This window comes from Cynocephalus volans, chromosome 2 (assembly GCF_027409185.1).
Source record: "Cynocephalus volans isolate mCynVol1 chromosome 2, mCynVol1.pri, whole genome shotgun sequence".
Classification (NCBI taxonomy): Eukaryota; Metazoa; Chordata; class Mammalia; order Dermoptera; family Cynocephalidae; genus Cynocephalus; species Cynocephalus volans.
The window spans coordinates 60578812-60601834 of NC_084461.1; the positions used below are offsets into that span (position 1 = coordinate 60578812).

A 23023-nucleotide genomic window follows, 5' to 3' on the forward strand; every position below is an offset into this window, starting at 1 on the left:
GTAATATTTTCTGAGTGTTCACTCTGAGCAAGGTGTGCTGCTGAGGGGCATTGAGTGGATGAGAACAACATGATTAAGAAAAGCATTTTGGGTAACCCAGTGCTATAAAGTCATCTTGGCAATTGACACATTCTAATCCTCAACCTGAAGCCACTTCAGGGAAAAAAATCCCAAGATCATGAATCTCTAAAGCCCCACTTAGGTTTCTCCCTTCATACAGATATCAAAGTAAAGGGCAGCCTTTGGTGACTCCTGTGGTGCCTGACGTTTCTCCGGCTGAGCCAGTTACTGTGCCCTGGTGACCACACCAGACGTGTCTGAAGGCGCCTGTGAGGCTGGAGTCTGCACCAGGGGCAGTGTTTCCTTTCACAGGCTCTTTGCTGTTTTTCTGTCTTCCTCACATGGATACTGATGCAATGAACAAGTGGTGACTCCACATTTCCAGTGAGAGTCTTTTCTCACCAAGTCCTCTGGGTTTGAATGGGATTGGTCCCCCTTGCTCATCAGAGGCTCCCATGGAGCCAGTTGGCCTGGCCAGGTGTAAGGCTTGACCTAGGGCCATTGGAGACAGGGCTGGAAGAGGGTTCCAGACTAACATAGGGCTCTGGCCTCTGGGAATAGCTATAAAGCAGACAGTGCAGGGTGAGGGTCCCAGTGATGAGAGCTATGGTTCTTGGTGAGGCAGACGCAGTTTTCACAAGCGTCTAGATATTTCCAAATTGCATATATGTCTTCTTGAGAGGTTTGAGAACTGCAGTCCAATTAAAACAAAAATGTGCCTATTTGTTTTTGATTACCCAGTCCATACGCAGACAATCCAATTGAGGGAAAAATGTGTGTCCTTATTATATGAATATTTGGGCATTATTTAAAGCTGTTATATGAAATTGGTCAGAGAAGTAAAAAATAATATCTGTTACTATTTTCTCCATATTTCTGTGAGTGGGAAGAGAGCCTTGGCTTGTCTTTCTCTCCATGGGGTTGGGACTTAGTAATTAGGAACAAGAGTATGTGTGTCCAGTAAGTGGGAGGTCCAGCCTGCATCCAATCCTTGCTTCTCTTAAAATTCTCACTGAAATGCTAGGTCATCTACCACGGCTGCCTTGGAGACACAGCAGTTGTGGGAAGTGAGGAGGGAAGCAGCAGAATGGAATGTCTAGCTCTGAGACCCAGAGGGGCACGGCAGGTAGGAAGATGAGATTTGTGGTGCTGCTGCTATCAGAAGGGACAATGGGGACAGCAGAGGCTCTTTGATGATTTTCTACATTTACTAGATAATCTGTTGGCTTGCTATTCAGCAGGTCCTGGATCTCTAGATCTGCATAGAGTTATACAAGGTGTGGCCCTGGTCCAAGAATTTGTTGCATCTATAAAAATAATTGGCATTCAGGCAAGGCTAAATGTGTCTTATTGAACTGGAAGGAAAAAATGGCAGATCCTTTTTGTGGAATTTCATTTTGGCCACGGTTGGCTTTATAACCCCTTTGGAGATAAGTTCCTTTTTGCAAAAAGGCTGCTTAGACTGGGAAAGTCTCTTTCAGGCTATAAGTACCTATGGCAAACTATAGCAGAGCCTATCCAAAAGCAAACTGGTCCTCTCTGTTTTATTCCGATCTGATTAAAGGAGGCAATAATTCCTACTTCATATCAGAGAGCTTAGTTTGAGAATTACTGAAAAAGAGACATGTCAGAACATGGGCCAGAACTTACTGAGTTTCTTGTGTATTTTATTAAGGTACTTGAAAATGCATGGTTAATGATGTATTACATCTTTACACCATATGCTGTATCTTATACTGGAAAGCTACCAACTTGCAAAGGAATATTGTCACTAATTTTGAAACCGAAGGTATTTCACTTTATGCATATTTTTATTGTCTTTGTTCAATATTTTTGTTTTTAGTTGGGAAATAATCAAATAATTGATTCATTTTAATATAGTAGGAGTATTACTCCTAATATAATACTAATTTCAAAAGCATATTTATTTTCAGTGTTTGCATTTTTATTTTATTACCATTGACCTAGTAGAGCAAAGAAACATTGTTGAACAGAGATAATGTGGTTTTTTTTTTTAACATAAAAGGCACAAGTATATCCCCAAATGCAGACACTTTACATATGTACATTTTAATTTCTTACCTATTTTAATGCCATAAAATTAATTTTCCTCAGTTTCTGTCTTGTGTATATGATGATTCTCCCACCTCTAAAATAGTAGTCTGTGTGCCCCATGAATAAGATCAGTAACCCAGGAGGTTTAAAAAAAATTGAGATCCATCCATGGAAATTTTTATAGACCTTTAAAAAAGCAGCCCCTTTTTGCATAAAGATCTTAAGGAGCACTGCCAGTCTTTTCAGAGGTCAAGTAGTACGAGATCTTCTTTCCCTTTGGCCTTCTTGAGATAGAAATCCGCTGTGGCTGCGGCTGGTTATTAATATCCCTGTCTTTGAACATGGGGTGGTAAGGAGAAGTCCTAGGGGAAAGTAACAACAACAAACACAAAATCCAGAAAACAAACCTATATCGGGGATGGGAAGTGTTCAAGGGAAAAGCAGGGAAAGGATGTCTTCTCAGGAGATAATTTATCTTGCCATCAGTCAAGTTAAAACTCTGAGTACCTCAGCAGAAATATTAATAGACTCCTAGAAAACTTCAATGAGTACCACCCACATGCTCCCCTCTATTTTTAAAAATATATCCACAGGCTTCCATGATAGCATTAGGATTCCTACTCAGGAGGCAGGAGAATCCTGGGGACAGCAATCTGGTTAGGAGACCCAAAACATGGAGAGGCAGGGCCTGGAGGTGGGAGAGGGGGCAGCTCTAAGCCTTCCCCTGAGTCATTAATCTGTGGCTGTTGCCAGAGCCCTTGGAGAAAACCAGAAGGTTGTCAGATAGTGCCCCACCAAGATGTGTTGAAACAATATACAAAAAGGAAGCAGCACTGAAATTTTAGAAGCAGACAGCTTTGGGATAGTGGAGAGACCATTGGTTTGGAGCCTGAAGCTCTGAGTTTGAATATTGGCTTTGTGGTAGCAGCTATAGGTGATTGGGCAAGTTAATTTTGAGCACTGGTTTTGTCATCCATGAAATGGGAGTTAGGATATCCCCATAGGGTTGTTGGAGACTTAAAATTGAGGGTGAATGAGAAAGTGCATTAAATTCTAGACAGTGTGGTGTCCTTGAGAGATAAGAAAGAGTAGGTGGGAGAGGAGGGCTGGGGGTGTGATTAGTGGATCAATGGCAACTGACGTCATCTCCACTTTTCAAGCGGAAGCCATTGGCCACCACTGCCTGGCATCTAGGCACCTGCTTTGCAAGTTCAAAACCAAGACTTTACCTATTTACCTTGAGTTGGTCTTGTCATAGCAGTGAAGGTGAACCACACTCAAGGAGGCCAGTAGGTGTGAAGATAAACCTAGTTTAAGATACTCCCCTATCGCTTCTCTATGGCTCTCTTTCTGTCCCCATTACGGAGATGTCTTCAAGCCTACATAGGTAACAGACTGCTTTGGTGAGTGGGTAGTTGAAGCAAAGGGCACCAGCTGGTCTCATGAGCTGTTTCAGCCAGTGTATGAGAAGCTGAAGAATTACCCCTATTCTAATATCAGAGGTCACCTTCCTAGAGACAGGAGGATGTTTATCAAACCAAAAGTCTCAGACACTGGGACAGTGCTGGGTCAACATTGGCAAACCAGCTCTTGCAATTCCTGCTAGACTGGGAGAACAGCGACTGGGTCTGTTTTACTCACTGCTAAGTCTCCAGTCCCCAGCATGGTGCCTGGCTCAAAGCAGGTGCTCAATAAACTGCTTTGAGATGAGAGAAGAAATAAATGGTTCTTGTTTTTAAAGTTTCCATATAACTTTAAAACGTATTTTATGTAGACTGTGGGTGACTTTTGGTATGTCCCTAATCAGATCACCAGCACACTCGTGAATTCTTAGGTAGTTATTGTAGAAAGAACTTGGTACACACACCTCGTGTGAGCTGTTGCTTACTTCCCCAGTTTCCAAGGACCCCATTCTCTGAACTGACACTCAGATTCAGGATAAGCCCTAAATCCTGGCTACACTAATGCTGGGGAGCCCTTCTCAAAGTGCCACGAGGTTCAGCAACTCAGCCAGAAAACAGATTCTGGAAAAGTTTAAAGGGCAGTAGGGGGTAGAAAGAAAGACTCCTGGATTGAGAATGGGAAATGTAAACCAAGAGTGGGCGGTCATTGCACTCTTCCACCCAAATGTTCAGGAAATTAGTAGCAGTCCACCCTTTGTATTAATAGTGGGGAGAAGACTTTAGAATAGTCACACATTTTCATTGCCATGGTCAGAGAATGTTCTAAGGCCCCTGGCTTTCTATGATGTATACTCAGTCAACAAACCCAGTGGGCTATAAATCAGGAAGCAAATAGTTTGAGGAAGAAAATATTGGGTTGATCTGTGTTAAAGGAATCTGGGACTCAGGATACCTTCCTTAACAGGTATTGTCCATGAGTTAGTTATGAGGAAGTAGGGAATGAATGGATTTTAAAAACCAAAACAAAAAACTCCTCTTTGAACCATAAGGACCAATTAGAAAGGCAAGTCCTAAACAAAATGAAACCACATTTAGTTTGGGGGAAAAAATGCTGCTAATAATGCCCTTTAATTGGGAATTCACCTACTGCACCAAAACATAAATCTTCCCCAGATAAAATTACTGGTATTTTGTGGTTCTCACTCAAATGGAAGGTCATTCCAGTAAGTGCTATTAGAACAGTCGTGATGAGTCAGCATGCCAGGAGCAGATCTATTTATCCCTACTCTATGACACTGATTTCTGTTCATCGTGAAATTCGCGAAAAAAATGTCTACTCTCACATGAAAGAGAGAAAACATATTCTTTATTCCTTGAAGCTTTCCATTGGAAAGTGTTACACTTTGCTATTGGGGACCCTGGCTTCCCTTTTAATTTGAGAGAGTGGCGATTTACTTGTGTGGTTTACCCTGGAGCTCTGTTCTCAAAAGAGGTGGAAGCAGGGAAGAGTGAGAGTCAGGGAAAAGTGTGCAAGTGAGAAGCGGTGCTAAGAGAAACACAGGGTGGGGAATGTGGGAGGGCAACAGGAAGGCAGGACAGGGTATGCGCGGACCCACTGTTATCCTCTCTCTGTTCATACCAAGGATCGTGTTATAAGGCTCTTCTGAAGTGGAATTTTATTGGCTCGCCTGGTTCTTTCTGAATTTGTGTGAACAGCTGGAGACTTTGAGTATTAAAATGAAATGTTCTAATGGTTCAACATAATCGCCTTAATATATATCTAATTGTACTGCTGAGTTCTTCATCTGTAGGTATTTGGCAGGTAATGATTCAGTCTTACATTCCTACGATTGGTGAGAATCGAAGGGTCTCCATAGACATCTGGCAGATGGAACAATATGTTCTCAGAGTAACGAATATCCTGCCTCCTTGTCTCTACCACTGACCCAGGGAGTAACAAGGCAGAACATTCACTTCCATGAGAATATATTGCTCCGTCTGCCAGACATATATGGAGACCCTTCTATGATGATTTTCTGGTCCCCATTTAATTTACAAACCCAAATTCCTCCCATTTTGTTATAAAAAGTAATCTGTCAGCCCCATGGCATGGGCTGAGTTTTCTAGTGGCCAGAAAATATTCATTGGTGATGAGACTTGTTTACACATGAAATAGTCAATTGAACTCACATAATTTATTTTTTCAAAAGTTCCTAAAGACCAGCAAGACATAACATAGTTAAAGTCAAGTGTTGTTTTTTATTGTTTAAATTGTCCATAATGAGTATGCATATATACCATTTTTATATGTTTTTAAAGAAGTTCTTAATAAAAATTCAACAACCAAAAATTCAGCTACTAAATTGCACAGGTTAAAATGGATGTGGGTTTCATTTGGGAAAGATAAGTTTTTCTTTCAAGTGCTGAATACCTAGGCCTAGTTTCTGGAAAGCAGGAGTGAATCTAGTTACTTGAGCACTGGCACAGCTGCTAGCATGTTGGGGTTATCTCTGTCCTCGTGACCCATTTAAAGGAAGGAAATGAACTGGAGATATGACTTAGCACTTTTCTTCTCCCAACCCTCAGAGCTAAAATATCTCTTATGGATGTAGCTCTAACTGGAATGTTAGAATTCTTCTCCTACTTTCTTTGGGGGAAATATTCTTAGAATATATGTTGATCTTTTTGTTTTATGTTCATCTTAAGTAAACTTAATATACTTACTCCTAGCTAAGCAAATATACACATCATGTTAGAAAGCTTCATTTTGTCCATCCCTGGGAATGGCAGCATATTCAATCTGGTGGACCCCAGAATCGGTAGATAATGTCAGAAAATATGACTCTCCACAAGCAAAATTGATAAGAATCAACATATTACTGATGAGGCTAACTGTCTCTGGAAGGAAATTGTTTTAAAAGTGTAACTTGAGTGATGCTGAGCATTTTTTCATGTGTCTGTTGGCCATTCGTATATCTTCCTTTGAGAAATGCCTGTTTAGCTCCTTTGCCCATTTTTTAATTGGGTTACTTGTTTTTTGGGAAATGCAAATCAAAACTACACTGAGATACCATCTCACCCCAGTTAGGATGGGTCATATCCAAAAGACTGAATGACAAATGCTGGCGAGGTTGCAGAGAAAAAGGAACTCTCATACACTGTTGGTGGGACTGCAAAATGGTGCAGCCTCTATGGAGAATGGTATGGAGGTTCCTCAAACAATTGCAGATAGATCTACCATATGACCCAGCTATCCCTCTGCTGGGAATATACCCAGAGGAATGGAAATCATCAAGTCGAAGGTATACCTGTTTCCCAATGTTCATCGCAGCACTCTTTACAATAGCCAAGAGTTGGAACCAGCCCAAAAGTCCATCATTGGATGAGTGGATACGGAAAATGTGGTACATCTACACAATGGAATACTACTCAGCTATAAAAACGAATGAAATACTGCCATTTGAAAACATGGATGGACCTAGAGAAAATTAAATTAAGTGAAACGAGTCAGGCACAGAAAGAGAAATACCACATGTTCTCACTTATTGGTGGGAGCTAAAAATAAATAAATAAATACACAATTAAACTGGGGGGTAGGGAAGAAGACACAACAATCACAATTCCTTGAAGTTGTTATGACAAGCAAACAGATATGAGGTTGTTGGGAGGGAGGGGAGAGAAGAAGGGGGGAGGGAGGTTTCGGTAATGGGCCACAATAATCAACCACATTGTATACTGACAAAATTAAATTAAAAAATAATAAATAAATAAATAAATAAATTCAGGCTATTTTTTAAAAAGTGTAACTTGAAGCAACATTTTGGAAAGGTGGGGGTGGGAATGTTTTGTATTTTGATTGTGGTGGTGGTCACATAACTATTTGCCAAAACTCATAGAACTCAGATAATGAATTTTACTGAACGTAAATTAAAAACAAGTTAAAAAATATAAAAGAAATATATCAATAAATGATATCCTGCGCATCATTTTAAAAAGAGTAACTGAGTACATTTGGGAACTATCTAATAGTCAAGGTGACCAAATCTCACCCTCTAATCAATTCTACCTGTGGAAAGTGTCCAATAATGTGCATAGGGTACATAAAGTGGGGAGCTGGGTTATAAGAATTTGATGATATTAATTCCTGCTCTTTCCAAAGGGGCAATTTTAAATATGGCTGATACCAGCATTTTTCGTGTGTATTCTATTCAGCAAGAACATTGTGAGACAGGCGTGTGCATTAAGTTATCCTTCATGGTTTTCTAATTTTTGGCCTTGATTGCATGCATGTTCAGTAAACAATTTTCTGTAATAGTTCCAACATTCTTTGAAATGTACTTTGCCATCAGTGGATAAGACCATTCTGGTCATTAGAAAATACTCCTACCCCTTATAAATGAATAGATTGGTATTGATATTCAGGTTCATAGATCACTCATGTGCATCATTTCCCGTAAGCTTGATTAACTGAGTTCTCTTACAAAATGAAACTCATTTATGAATCTCCAAACCCACAAGCCAAATTCTGAGCTGTGGCAGCCCCACCAGGCACTGCTCACCCATGCAGCTTACCTGAGCAGCCAGCTGCCTTGTTTCTTTGACACCTTTCACTAGCTATATCAGCCAGACTGCTGCAAGATTCTGCAGGGCAGGAGGAGAATAAAACTCCCCTACTGGAGGTTTTATGAGGACTTAGAGGTGAAATCTTCCTTTCCACCAGAGCTGGAGGCAAATCCCTCACTTTTATGGAATATAATTTGTGTTATATTCCACTCATTGGCAAGGTCCTGCACTGCTAGTCACTTTTCTGTGTGGGTGGGTATCCTATATTTCTAACATAATCTGGTTAGAAAGTCAGGAGCTTTCCTGGTGACTTATACAAGTATTTGGTTGAGAACCAGTAATTACTTGGGAGTTTAGTTGACAAATAATGTTCTAATTTGCTCTTGCTCCCTGAGCCCTAACAGAATTTTGGTGTTTTCTGAAGAAAGGACTAACTCGTTGACTTATCCTGTCCCAGTTCATCTCAAGCAAACCTCACATAAATTATCTACCAATAACGTCTCTAGTGAGGAAGGTGATTTAGCCAAGGCATAGCAGTGACTAGCCAAGGCACAGTCGTGCTCCTCAGAAGGTGTGGCCCCTGTTCCATCCTGGCTCAGGCTCCTCAGGCAATGGTGTGTCATATTCCTTTGACCTGAAAGGTGGAATGTCCTGTTTCACTGAAATAATATAAATAAATGTGGGAGGGCTCTGGAAATGCCAAGGTGACTGTGGTCAAATGCCACTGAGCCGCTGAGAGTGTGTTGCCATAGAGTAGAACATTCCCATGTTCCAGTAAACAGAGTGTCCCACAAGGGCATGCCACCGTGATTTCTCTCACTTACTCAACAGCCACAGGTTCCCCTCGACTGTCCATGCACATGCCCACTAGCTTTGTGGAAATGCCCATCCTGATGTGCAGATGGATCTGTGACCTCACCTTCTTCTTTTTACGTGGGTAGAATTCCTGCTCTATTTCTGCCTTCTGAGGAGGGATTACTCTTCTTCTGAATACTTTTTCTCCCCCTTACACTTTTTAGTTGAATTTTCTCTCATTTGCCTACTTCATATTGATTTTTTTCTATTGACTCTGCTCACTAAAATCCTTCTTAGAAAATACATATACTTACAAAATGTATATACTCATCTCCTCATGCACACGCACGCTTAGCTTATCTCTAGAAGAAATACAAGAATCTGGTAACATTGATTGTCTCCAGGAAGGGGGACTGAATGGCTGGGGGAGGAAGGCTTGGGAGTCGAGTCGCTGAGTTACCAACTTCAGGAGGGGCCATTCCCACCTAGTCTGTGGGAAGCTGCCGCTGCAGGTGTGCAATTCCCTGGGGGAGAAAGGCAACTTTTCATTGTGTACCTTTTCAACTTATACTTTTATATATTGTGAATGACCCAGCTATTCAAACAAGTGCATTAAAAAAATAGAAACATTTTATTGCTTTCAAGTAGCAGACATTCAGACACAATTAGACTTGGGATCTCCTTCCTTTTGTGCTCCAAGGAATTCCCTTGAAGTATTTCTCTGGACTCCTTGATTTTTCTGCCCATTGTCTTTTGATGCCCCTGGTGGACTTTGCCCTTCCCCCTTCACTTTGGGCTTTATGACTCAGCCTTATATCATCAGGGAAATAAATAGAAACAACAGCAAGGATTCAGACGAGTGAGGGGCCTCCCCAAAGGTATGCACCTGGCAAAACCGCTCCAGGTGCCTCTTCTGTGCCTATTCTATGCTGGGTGCCAGGAAGTTCTGTTAACAAGGTCCAAACACTACGTTCAAGGAACTCACCATCTGGTGGAACAAACTGACAATGAGATGTGGAGTAAAATGTTTTAGGAGCTACAATAGAAGAATCTTGAGTGGGTAGATTGAGTTACTGAATATGAGAGAACAAGAAGCAGAACTGCATTTCTTTGACTTACATGAGAAACTATTTCAAAATATCCTTTTTCCCCTTTTTTATCATTAAAATATCTGTGGATGAAGGAATATCTGTGGATGTGAAAGAAGAGAGAAAAACTTTCCGCTTCCTTACCAGTGCCCCAGCTTTCCCTACCAGTGTGTCCCTACAGAGGAAAACTCTGGGGACTTGGAAAATGGGGCTGATCTTGGATTAGCAGCATCAAAAAATCCAGGGGTATAGAAGTCAAGAAATGAACTACATCCAGCCTTGAAACTTCAGATGAAGATGAGTCTGCTGTGAAGATTCACAGAAATGACAGAATTACACACTGCAAGTATGACTAATACAATTTCTCTATCCTTCCCATCCCTGAGTTTTTCCTTGGCTCCTTCCCCAGTGCTGAGAAGGAACTGTGGGAAGCTAAGTAAGGGTGAGACCCTTGGATTTTGAGCAATGTCAGGTACTTCCCCAGGGCCCTAATGTAGTTGAGTTGCTTAAAAGCTCCTTCCAGGCTAAAATAAAAGTCCAATCCTATTTGTGCCATTATAGAACTATGAAATGACAAAGCACGAAGTGTGCCCCAGCCCTGAGACAGAATTAGTCCCTCCTTCCTCTCAGCTGCCACAGCCTGTGCCCACACTCTTGAGGTAGCTTGCTCATGGGGTATTGCAGTAATCTGCCTCCCCACAGCACTGGGATCTCCTTGAGGCCAAGGACCATTTCCTAAATCTCTCTGCATCTTCACTGCTTTCTTGTACAATGACTAGTACTTAATGACATTTTTAAGTGATGAATTTTCAAATTGCAATACTTTTCTTGTCTTAAGAGGATTTTTTTCTGTTCTTTTGTAATAACTACTAGATAAACTACCCCCCAAAAGTCTATGGAATTCTTTCCTTAAATAGGCAGAATGCTTTCTTTGTTTAGGATTAGTCATTTAAAAGGGATGTAATTTATTTTCAGATCTGGTTCATTTCGCTTTTTAACCATAAATGTATTCTAGAGGCTACTCTAATGGTCTGCTATGTGTTGTATTTAGAGAATGTCCCTGGAAAGCAAAGCACGCATTCCCAAGAGGGTGCATGTTCACATTAGAATCCCTGACTTTGAACCTAACTCATCCCTTTTCTACCCCTCAGGTGTGCTTTTTGCATTAAAATGCAATAGTACTCTAGGATTTGTTATGGCTCCAAACATGCCTTTGATTCTTGGATTTTTCTTTATCAATTTTGCTTTTCTAATGAGTTCTCTCCCATCCACCCCAAACGTTAACTTTATGTGTAGAAAAAAAAAATAAAGGACCAAGAAGTCAATTTGCCAATACCTTCTACCTTGACCATTCATTGTTGGGCAGCTGTCACAAAATCTTGTTCATTGTTTCTTGCAAATGACCGCTAGCTTCTCTTTCTTTTCATTGCCATATCTAGGACTCTAGTCCAAGTGCCCACCATTTCACTCCTGGATTACTTACAACCACTTCTATCCACCTTCCTGGACCTTTCTTCTCTTTCCCTCCAAATCCCTTGCATACCAATGCCAAATTCACCTAGAAAAGTCACCACTTTTTCAAAGACAACTCTCTGTTCAGGAACCTACACAATAGTGTGTAGAGATTGCTATTTGCTCCAATATCCATATCCCTTTCTTCCTTAAGAAACAGACCCTTGTGGTGACATTGATTTTGCTTGTGGTGACAACGTGCCCAGCAAAAACACTAACCTTCCCCGACATCTTTTCAGCTAGGGGTTGCCTTGTGCCACAACTCTGGCCAGTGAGATATAAATAGAAGACTGCTAGGAATTTCGGAGAAAGCTTTTGGATTCCTAATGCAGAGACCACTTACTTCATCCTTTTTTGTCTTTCTTTTTTCTTCCTGGAATGTGGCTATGAGGCTGGAGGTGGAGCATTCATATTGGAACCATGTAGCAACAAGCCTAATGGCAGTGCTTCCCAGCAAGTATGGTAGAGGAGTGGGGAGAAGGTGTCAGTGTGGAACTCCTGTACCACTTGGTGCTGGTCTTCTTGCTATTTGAGAAAATGAATTCTTTACTTGGTTAAGCAAATGTATTCAGAGTTCTGTGGCTTGTAACTAAACACCATCTCTATCTGATATGCAGAGAAAATCAAATGTAAACTCCTCTACCTGACCTTCAAAGTTCTTTATAATCAAGTCCAACTCTATTCCCCTTCTCTCTAAAATCCTCTCAACTGCAGTCAGACCAGGTCATCACTACTCTCTACAGGGGTCAGACTAATTCCTATTTCTCTGCTTTTGTTTAGACTGGTTGGCCATCCAAGAATATTCTTTTCATTGATCCATCCATTTTTTAGGCTGAACTTAAGTTTAGCTTCTTCCTGGAAGCCTTTTCTCCCTACTCTTATGTGCAATTGTCTCTCCCTTCTTTCAAATCCTATTGTTTCACCCTCACTGAGCTCTGGGTTAAATATATGTTTTTCCCTATATTGCTCTCTGATTATTTTCATGGTTAGATTTTGTTTTCCCAACCAGCACTTCGGTTGCCTTTCCTCAGGGACCTTGCCATCTAGGTGGGGAAACTCACTAGAGATCATAGGACCACAGAGTCTCTGAGTTGGGAGGGACCTACAAAGGTAAACCACATTCTAAGTTCTCTTAACCTTTCAGAGTCTTGGTTTTCACACTTATGAAAAGAGGGCTAATAATGCTTACCTTAGCAATAGATTAAATGAGACAATCATCTTGTAGATTGCCTGGGCACGAGTGTGGTTCAATGTGCTTTTAGTATTATCATTATAAAAATGAGGAGATTGTATTTAATGAATGATGCTGACAATAGGCTATCACTTCAGAGGGGAGTAGTCAAAAAAGTTCTCGTTAATGGAGAAAACACATGGAGATAAAATTTTTAAGAAACAGGATTGTTCAAGGTTTGCCCCATTTGCTATTTATTTAATAACATATAAAAGGGAAAAAGGGCTGGGCTTTCTGGAACCAAACCACCGAGGAGGCATGCCCTGTGAGGTGGCTTCCAGTTACAGCGGTGGATCGGGGCTGACTTGCCCAATCAGGGTCTCCGTTGTCCATCAGCCTGTGGAACTTGGGCTTGGGGACACAGTGACACTGAACAAGGAGCAGATATCTGTCTGAGCATGGACCTGTCACTAGCCCTGAGCACTAACAGAGCTTACCACCAGCAAAGAAGCCAAAGTATGACCCACAGCTCTGACCACTCTATCTAAAGTTACAAATCTCCCCGTCCCCCGGATCTCTCTTTCACAGCCCCAAGTTTTATTTTCCAGGTAGCACCATCAGAAAATACCTTGGCCATTTATTTATGTATTATCTGACTTGCTCCACTAGACCCTAATTCCTATAAGACCAGGTACTTGGCCTACATTAAGTTCACTGATGAATCCTCCTAGAAAAGTGTCCGGCACCATAGTAGGTCAGCACTTCAGAATCACTTGGGAAGTTTTGAACTACAATACTCCCCCAACACACACCTAGAAAATGCAATGCCAAGGCCCCTCCCCAGACCTAAATGCCTTCGGGCTGTCTGGGGTGGGGCTCAGGCACTGGTGTGTTTTGAGAGCTCTGTAAGTTATTCTACAGCGACCCAAGCTGAGAACTGCTCTAGGGACGTGCTCAGTAAGCCTCTGTTGAATGTAAATGGCAGAGTCTGTACAATACGGGAAGTGTAAGTGGGCATGATGAGATGGTCAGGGTGGCAGAGGAGGCATTCTGATGGCAGAAGCCCTGTGACTTTCAGTCATCCCTCTCTTTCTACCACCCACCCAGGCTACTAAAGATGGGATGTGGGATGAGGAGCTGATGAAGCATAGCCCATGGCAATGGCCATGTTGGGACCAGGTAATCCACCAAGGGAAGCATCCTGGACAGATCATGCTACACCCTGTTTGGAGGGGTTGGGCATCACAAGTGCACTGTTTGGGTTCATATAAGCCCTGAGCTGGAGACCTTGCCCTGTCTCTTTTCTTCCTCCCAGGCCTCCACTCCATGCCAAGGCCCTGCCCAGCCACCTGGTAAGAAGCTGGGTTGGAGATTTGCCCCCCACCCAACCCCCCATAGGGATGGCTCTTCTAACCTGCCGAGATTGACAATGAGGAAGAGAGCAGGAGAAGCTTTTCTCTCTGCATGACTATGATACTTCTGGAAGGTTGGACTGTGGGATTTTTTTTTTTTTTTTTTTTTTTCACTTCTCTCTTGGAAATCACCTCCATATGCTGATCAGACTGCAGGACAGACTTCTTCTTTACATTGAGAAAGCATTTCCCACCACACATAGGAGGCAAAGTGTGACTGCTGGTTTTTCAGCTCCCTTAATTAATGGCTTTCAATGCCATTTGTCAAAAGGTTGGTTTTCTTTAAAAAAAAAAATGTTTATTTTTTAAATTTTTAAAATTTTCTAACAACAAACAACTAAATGCAAAATCTTATACTTTGATGGTTCACACCTTTTGGAATATCTAGCTCATATTTTTAGAAAAAAGCAGCTGGTACTCTTGACATTTAATTCCAACAAAATGCCTCATTCAATTCCTCCTCTCCCAGCTAGGGTACACAGACTATTGGAAAATATTCAATGATAATTGATCCAAATGTCTACATTAAGTGTGGAGGAATGGTAGAGTATGCTTTCAGTGTCCTGGAACTTGAGCTAATGGCAGTGAAGTGGCTGATCTGAAGAAAACATGATTGTGGCAGGAAAGGGTGACTATTTTAGCTACTATTATTATCTGCAGGGGGGACCTTTAAAACTGTGGTTGAACAAATAGGTTTTTGTTTGTGGGTCAGGTTGAGTGTTTTACCCAAAGAGCTTTAATCAATGATATTAGTAATAATGATATCTAGTGTTAACTGAGGACTTAATTTTTACCTGGATTATCTTGCTTAATCAATATTAATATTATCCTTATCTTATAGATAAGGAATTTGAGGCATAATGAGTATAAATGATTTATCTAAGGTCACATATCCCAGAAGTAGCAGCTCTTAGCCAAGTGTTGGCAAACATTTACTGTCAGGGGCAGATAGTAAATATTTTTGGCTTTCTGAGTCACACAGTCTCTGTTGCAACTACTCAACCCTGCCATAGTAAAGAAAGCAGCCAGAGTCACAGTGTAAACTAATAGGTGTGGCTGTGTTCCAACAAAACTTTATTTTAAAAAACAGGTGGTGGGCTGAATTTGGCCTGGGGGCTGTAGTCTGCCGACTTCTGCTTGCTCTTAGTCATGACATTAAGCTCTCTTGAGGCCTGTTGCTGGAATCTTTTATATTTACTTACGAACTATTGCAAACTCTCATCGAGTCCACTTACATAATAACTTACAAAGTACTTAATTATTTTTTTTAATGAGTCATATTTCTCAATGCCAGCAACACTGTAAATGTTAGGATGGGAAAGGGCATTTGGATGAGTGGGATTATAAAACCACACAAGGACTCTTCAGGGGAAAGTCTCAAAGGGCATCTTAGCCCTCAGGAGTTTGTGAGCTGGACGGTGGAAGAGGAGTTAGATTCATGCAGCAGCTGCTCTGAGCCAGGCCCTGTGCAGGGGCCCTTTACACTCTCCCATTTCTTCAGTGTCCTTATTAATATACCACTCCTTCTATGCAAGTTTCAAGGTGGCACACAACACCAAGAAGAAAAGAATCAAAGGAAATGGAACATTGTATCATTTAATCCCCATATCGATCCTGCAAGACAAGTATCATTATTTCATTTTATAGATGAGAAATAAAAGGACAGAAGGGAAGTTACTTGTTTGCGGTCAGAGAGTAAGTTAGTGTCTGAGCTAACCAACTCCTGTGCACCTTCCGTTAGGCTACACTGCCCTTTTAGAGTGGACTGCACACCTCAGCCTGCTTACTAACTCAATCACTGAGTTTGGAAAGTCAGTTAAATTTGAGAGTCTATTATTCAGAGATGAATTGAGATTATCTATTTGAGATATAATAATAATAATAATAATAATAATAATAATAATAATAACAACAATAACAATAACAATAATAATAATAATAATAATAAAAGATTATTATTTGAGATTCTATATATTCAGAGTATTATTTCTACTCTGTGAAAAGTATAGGCACCCCTGGTGTACCCTACTCACTTTTCATGGTTGCTATAATGATCAAACAAGGTAGAGTACATATAAGATATTTGGGGAAAACATTCTGCAAATGTAAAGTGGTGGCACCTGCCAGGGAACTGGTCACAGTAGCAGTGAGACAGCCCTTTTCACCTCCTCACCACATTGTTGGCCACTGAAAGGTTTGCCCACCCCCAGGGGACCCTGTCCATTGAATCATTCAGATTGCTCAAGTGTGGGGAGAAATTGGCCCCTACAATCCCCTAAAATTAGACAAAGCTCAGGAAGTTGAAAAAGGTTACAGAATACTCATTCAATTTCTAGTCACATAAATGACTCTCTAGTTACATAAATGACTCTTATAAATACGTAAGTTTCATCACCACTGCCACCACCACCACCACCTTCCTCCAAGAGACGTTCCTCCTATGTCTATTCTTCTAGTTTCAAAATGGGCTCTTCCTCCTCAGGATGAGTATAAATCCAAGCCTTGCTCCCGGACCTAATCCCTGCCTGGTTGTTTCAACCACAACAATGTAGTAGGGATCATTGTACACGTTTCATTCAAAGTCCAAAGCTCCAACTCATTGGTGAAATGGGATTTACTGTGTCTTTGCCTTAAACCTATGATCTTTTAAAACCTTTGGATAAAAGTTAGAAACTAGAAAAGTTGAATAACTTAATTACATAAGAAAAAATCCTGTATGTCTATCATCACATAAAATTAAAAAGAAAATGGCAAACTGAGAAAAATATTTATAATATATGACAAATAATATTATTCAATATCTGAAAGCTCCTACAAACCCATCACAAAAGTAAATACTTAAAGTGGAAAACTGGACAAAAACAAAAGGCAAGGCACAAGAACAATGCTAATGACAAAATTTTTTTTTTTTTTTTTGTCTTTTTCGTGACCGGCACTCAGCCAGTGAGTGCACCGGCCAGTCCTATATAGGATCCGAACCCGCCGAGGGAGCGTCGCTGCGCTCCCAGCGCCGCACTCTCCCGAGTGCGCCACGGGCTCAGCCCAATGACAAATTTTTTTAAAACACTTTTTTTGGGCTAGTTCCAGGTAACAGCAGATTACTGATTATCATGGAATCACCAGTAGTAGAAGTATGTAGAAAAAGCATGCAGGATAATATCTGGCATATTTAAGGTGTGTGTGTGTGTGTTTGTGTGTGTGTGTGTGTGTGTGTGTGTGTGTGCGCACTTGCCTGGGCAATTTAGATGACTGGAGGGTATGATACTGGAGACAGGGATTGGATTTATGAAAACAACGCATACAAATATAACCAAGATTTCAACTCTGAGAGTTTGAACAAAGGGAGAAAAAAATAAATACATTCAGGGAGAAAGATGCAAGCAGCCTCACAAGTCTTGTTTTGCAACAATGTCTGGAATGAGGTACACAAGGCCCAAGCCTCATCTAAGGCAAAATCACACAGGAGAATAATCCATTCATGAAACTAAATCATTCTAATGCAAATGACACTTCGTGAGTAGAGACTAAAACCAAAGTGTGAAGGACATTTTCCAAATCAATGTAGAAGTGTGCAGAAATAGCTGGATCTAAATTGAATAAGAATTATGTGACAAATCAATGAGTGGTGAGAAAAAGCCAATTAAGATACTGAGGGTCCTGTTCTGAGAGCCTGAATGTTATAAGACAATCTAGAAGAAGATTCTGGGTAAAGAATATTTCCTTGCAACGTTTGGCAAAAGAAAGAATTTCTCAAGTGCTTTCCCATAACCTATTTTCTGTTCCTTGGAGCTTTTTGACTTTGAGTGGTTGGTAATGACTTGGTTATGGATGATTTCAATCAATTCCTCTCTTCTTCCCTCCCCATCCCCGCTTCCCTCTCCCTTCCATCCCTGTCCTTCTTTTTCTCTCTCTGTGTCTTGGTTCGAGCAACAGGCTGATCTGTCAGATCATTAATAACCTCGTCTGGCTTTCTTATAAAAAGGGTACATTGATATCATCATTTGATGGGGCATTTGGGAAATGACCCCTTCAAGTTTTCATCTTCATTTGTGCTGATTAAAGAAATGGGGAGGCTAACCTAAGACAGAACTAGTTTGAATGAGTGAATAACGGAGTGAGTAAATAACAAAACACCTTTCTACTGGGAGTTTCATACTTTGTTATGATTAAATAGATCCAAATAACTATTTATTTAATAAATAGTTAAATATTGTTTAATAAATAAATATTATTTAATACATAGTTAAATGTTTATTTATTTATTTAACGATATTAAATAAATAGTTATTTGGCATATATTAAATAATATAAAATTATAAATTATTTATTAAATAATAGTTATTTGGATCTATTTAATCATAACAAAGTATGAGCAAATTTAATTCAGTGTTTGCAGACTTGACTATAATTTCTAAAGCCTTTGAGTTTCGGAGTAAACAGCTATTCTGTAGAAATTAATAGGAAATTCAAAGTGACTGAAGAATGCTCCTGCCTTAGAACTCCTTAGGGAAGATTCGGCAAGGCACACTTTAAGAGTGTCCCTTGGTATATCTTATTCCAGAAGAAACAAACCCTGGGCAATTCACATCTTGTGATCTTTGTGTGAAAAAACAGTGTGTGGGCTATTCAAGGAAGAAATGAGCACCATATGTGGACACCCTAAAACTGACAGGTGACTCAGCTTTCAACTTGTCAGAGGGCTGTTGGCAACAGCCATGATATAAAACCCACACAGCATCGTGGTGAGCAAAGGAACAAGAAGATAGGCATGAAAGCATTTGCAATAAGCTGGCTATTGATCAAGACACATTAAAAGGCAAAATGTGTTGGCACCAGAATTAACTAAGGTGAACAAGTCTACGTAATTTATTTTTAATGCCCTTTAAATAATTCAAATTCATTACCACTGTAAAATTTAATACTGAAATATTCTAAGAAGAAAATTAAAATAATCAATAATAACACCACCAAGAGTAACTGTGTTAATATTTTGGCTTGTTTCTTTCAAGTCTTTCACTGTGCATGAATATGTGTTCTTTTACAACACTATTTACTACATATCTATATGCAATATACAAATAACACTGCAGTCAACAGCTTCATTCATAAATCTTTGCTGAGTCCCTGTTGTTTCCTTAGATTAGATTCTGTAGAAATTAGAATTACAAAGAGAAAGTATATGAATTTTCAGATCTTAATACTACATATTGCAAAATATTTTTTAGAAAGGTCAAATTTATACTTAAATTACTCATTTCTTTAAACGTATCTTTTTACCTTTTATGATTCCTTTCATTTACCACCTGAGATTAAGTAAGCTCCTAAAATTAACCTAACATTGTCACAGGAATAAAAAAAAACACCTCCAGGTTTATTGCAAGAATTATTTCATGATGTTGTGGTGGCTTACACTGAATTAACTCTCTCAAAAAGTCTCATATCCATCATTACATTTAGTCTCCACAAAAACCCCTGAGATGAAAAGAATTAATTATGGAATGTTGACAGCATGGGAAAGGGTTTCTTTTACCATCTTTTTCAGGTTTAATTATTGCTTCCATCTGATAGAGGCACAGGGAAGACATGAGAGTTTTAAACTTCTTGAGCCGAAGTGTCTGGAATCTCAGCTCATATTTTACCTTCCCGCTGGATGACCTTGACTCTATCTTGGTCCCTGTAAAGCTTTGTGTCATTCCCAATCCCCCCCCCGCCCCCGTGCTACTTCATCAATTCATCGGGAAGTATGCCATTATATTTCTCCCTCTGTCACAGGGATATGAAAATAACTGGAAATCTGGACTCAGACTCATAAGTGGAGACAGAACAATCTTGAAATGAACACCTCCTCCATGATGTGGATGATGACCTAGAAAACATCCTCCGAGAGCATGAGATGACAGTGAGCCAATGGAGTTGAGAGAGTCAGATCTGAACGTGGGGTGAACTTGATAAACAAATGGTCAAGGGAAATTTAGTAAGGACAAAGTATAGGGGGCCAGGCTCGTTGTACTTCAGTACCAAACAATTCTGACCGTGAGGGTTACCAACTGTTGCAGTAGCATTTGAGACACAGGGGAAGTCTTTTCCTCTGGATGACTGCCATCTGCTCATCTATTTAGGTTGCATAGGTGAGTTCTTTCAATGGACAGGGGGAATCCTCAAAGAAAACCATCTATGCTCTTTCCACCCCAAAGATTTGGACATTCTGCATTGCAGACTATCATCTGGTTAATGCATTGTGGGATCGCCATATATTGCTAGAAGTTTGACGGCCAACCAATGGTCCACCATGGACTCCATTCAGCTGTTGCCTTGTTTCCCCTTGGGGGTCAATTTTTTTTTTAATTTAGAACCATCACAGTAGCATTTCCATTTATTTTTTTGTGTGTGATTTTAAATTCTGGGAAACCATTTCTTAAAATGCCTGACATTTAAGAAAATCTGGCACTGTATTGCCACCATTGAAGCCAAGTATTACATGTGTAGAAAGTAGCACGGTTTAGCATGCTGAGTGTACCACATTTTCCTTCAATTTAACATTTATGCCATATGTTGGTTCCCTAAACTCAATACTCTTATCTGATGAAAATGCAAAAGGAAAACATTCTCAGGCTGAGTCCTGTTCTCTCTCTTTGTAGACACTGTTTTAAAGACATTAGCAATAGTCTTCTTTTGGAAGTAAAAATGGGCGCCTGCTCTTTAATTCTTAGTGGAAGGTCAAGCATCCAGTGGTGTGGAAGCCAGAAGATGCGAGCTCATCTGGCAAGGGTACCTGAAGGTATCAGCCACACAAAGTTGTCCTGTGTTCTCAGCTCCTCCCAACGTCTTGGGTAATAAATTGGAGGTGGAGTCCAGCCTCCACATCCCCTATCATGGTGTTTGAGAAGGCCAGGGTGAAAGGAAGAGGCCAGAAGTTTCTCACTAAACTTAGAGATAGCATTATGCCAGAAACTTAGACAATGTCCAGGCAACTCAGGGTGACAAGTGACCTGTACACATCCCCCTTGTGGGTCCCAGGTGCTGGGCCTCCCAGCCTTTGAGATTACCTTCCCTCTGAGTTCTTTCCTCAGATGGCCCCTGCCTATCTCTGTAGTATGTAACCTCCAAGATACGAGGAAGAAGTAACAGTCTTTATGCCTGTGGGCCAAGTGTCTACTTCCTTCTGTGTTTCAACATTCTTTGGCAGTGATGGATTGCCACGCTCCCTGGGCACCTGAGCGACTCTGGTGAAGTCTGGGTGTCTCCTGGAATTACAGGGGCCACAGCCTTTAGCTTATAAACATTGATCCTAAACTGGACCAAAGGGAAGGACGAGAAGGCAAAGTCCTGTTACCACTAAAACCACTAGAGATATTTAAACTGCGATGGGAATTGAGGGCTTGGAGCTTCGTTCACTGCAGTATCAAATAAGAACTGTGTGGTCAGGCACTCAAGCAGGCTTTTTCTCTGTACCATGAAGCATAGACAGTATTTCAGGGGAATGCTTGAAATCTGTCCAGTAGTAGAAACTAAGAAAGTGTGACGATCTACTTTTTAAAATAAACGTATTATGAAAAAGTTCAAACTGTGAAAGTAGAGAATAATATAATGAATGGCCATGTCTTATACTTGTTAATTCATGACCAATCCCAATTCATCTATTCCCTACTCACTCCCCCACCTCCCAATCAGGATGGTTTTGAAGTAGATCCACGACATCATACTATTTCATCTATAAATATTTCAGGATGTATCTCTTAAAAATAAGGACTTTTTCTTATAACTTAGCTGCAATACTATCTTATACCTAAAAAGTCAATAGTTTCATTCATCATTTAAATATCCAGTTAGTATTCAAATTTCCCTGGAAAATCCAACGTTTTTACTTTGGAACAAAAACAATTCTTGGAATTTTGCCCGTTTACTACTGAACCAGCCGATTTCCTCTGCATCTCACTCGTGTTGGCTTCTCTCTGTTCCTTATACCTACTATGTTCCCTCTCCCTTCAGAACCTTTGGACACACCATTCCCCCTGCCTGGAACACCATGCCCCTCCTGCTGCCTCCCATTGCCTGGTTGAGGCGTGTTTATTCAGATCCCAGCTCAAGCGTCCCTTCCTTAGGACCTCCTGACCTGGGCACATAACTAATGTTGACACTCAGCACATATCAGAGTGGTCATTTTACATTTTTATTTGCGTGATTATTCACTCAATGTCTGACTATCTCAGTAGACTTTGCTTCATGAGGGCAGGGATCCTGTGAGTTCAGAGTCATTGCTGTGCCTTGCACATAACACACCGTCCATCAGCAGGAGGGAACAAAGGAAGAGCAACAAGAATCCTGCCTGCTTGAACTATGCCTCCCCTTCCTTTATCACCTCCTGAGTGGAGAAGAACTCCCCTCATCACCAAGGCACCAGCTCACTGAGCTACTCCTGGACAGACCACCTGAGTACCCTAATATATAAATTAGCAAATTCTGTAGGCTCTATTTTCAATGTCTACCCAGAATCCAACCACTTTTCACTACCTCCGCTGCCCCTACCCTGGTCAAGCCACAGCAGCTTCCTTCCAGGTTTATGATAACAGCCTCCTAACTCTTCTTACCTCCACACTTGGGCTCCCTTAGCGCTCAACACAATAGTCAGACTGATTCAATTTAAGCGTAAGTCAGATCTTGTCACCTGCTCAAAACTCTCCCGTGATTTGCCATCTATTTGAGAGTGAAAGCCAAGTCCACACGGTGGCCTACAAGGCTCTCCATGATGTTGTTTCCTGTTACTCCTGTGACCTCATATCCTACCGCACTCCTGTTTACTCCACACCAGCCCTGCTGACCTCTGGTTGTTTCTTGCACACACCAGGCATTCATCCACCTCAGGCCTTTTGCACTTTCTGCTCTTTCTGTCCAGACAGCTCTTCCCCAGATACCTACATGACTCTATCTTTTGCTTCCTTCAAATGTTTGCTCAACACCACCTTT

General features: G+C 40.8%; 1 protein-coding gene across 1 annotated transcript in view; it reads right to left on the bottom strand.

The window, feature by feature from the left end:
* Positions 1-23023, bottom strand: part of ZNF366 (zinc finger protein 366) — a 60841-nt gene that overhangs the window by 17786 nt on the left and 20032 nt on the right. The gene's annotated exons all lie outside the window — the stretch shown is intronic.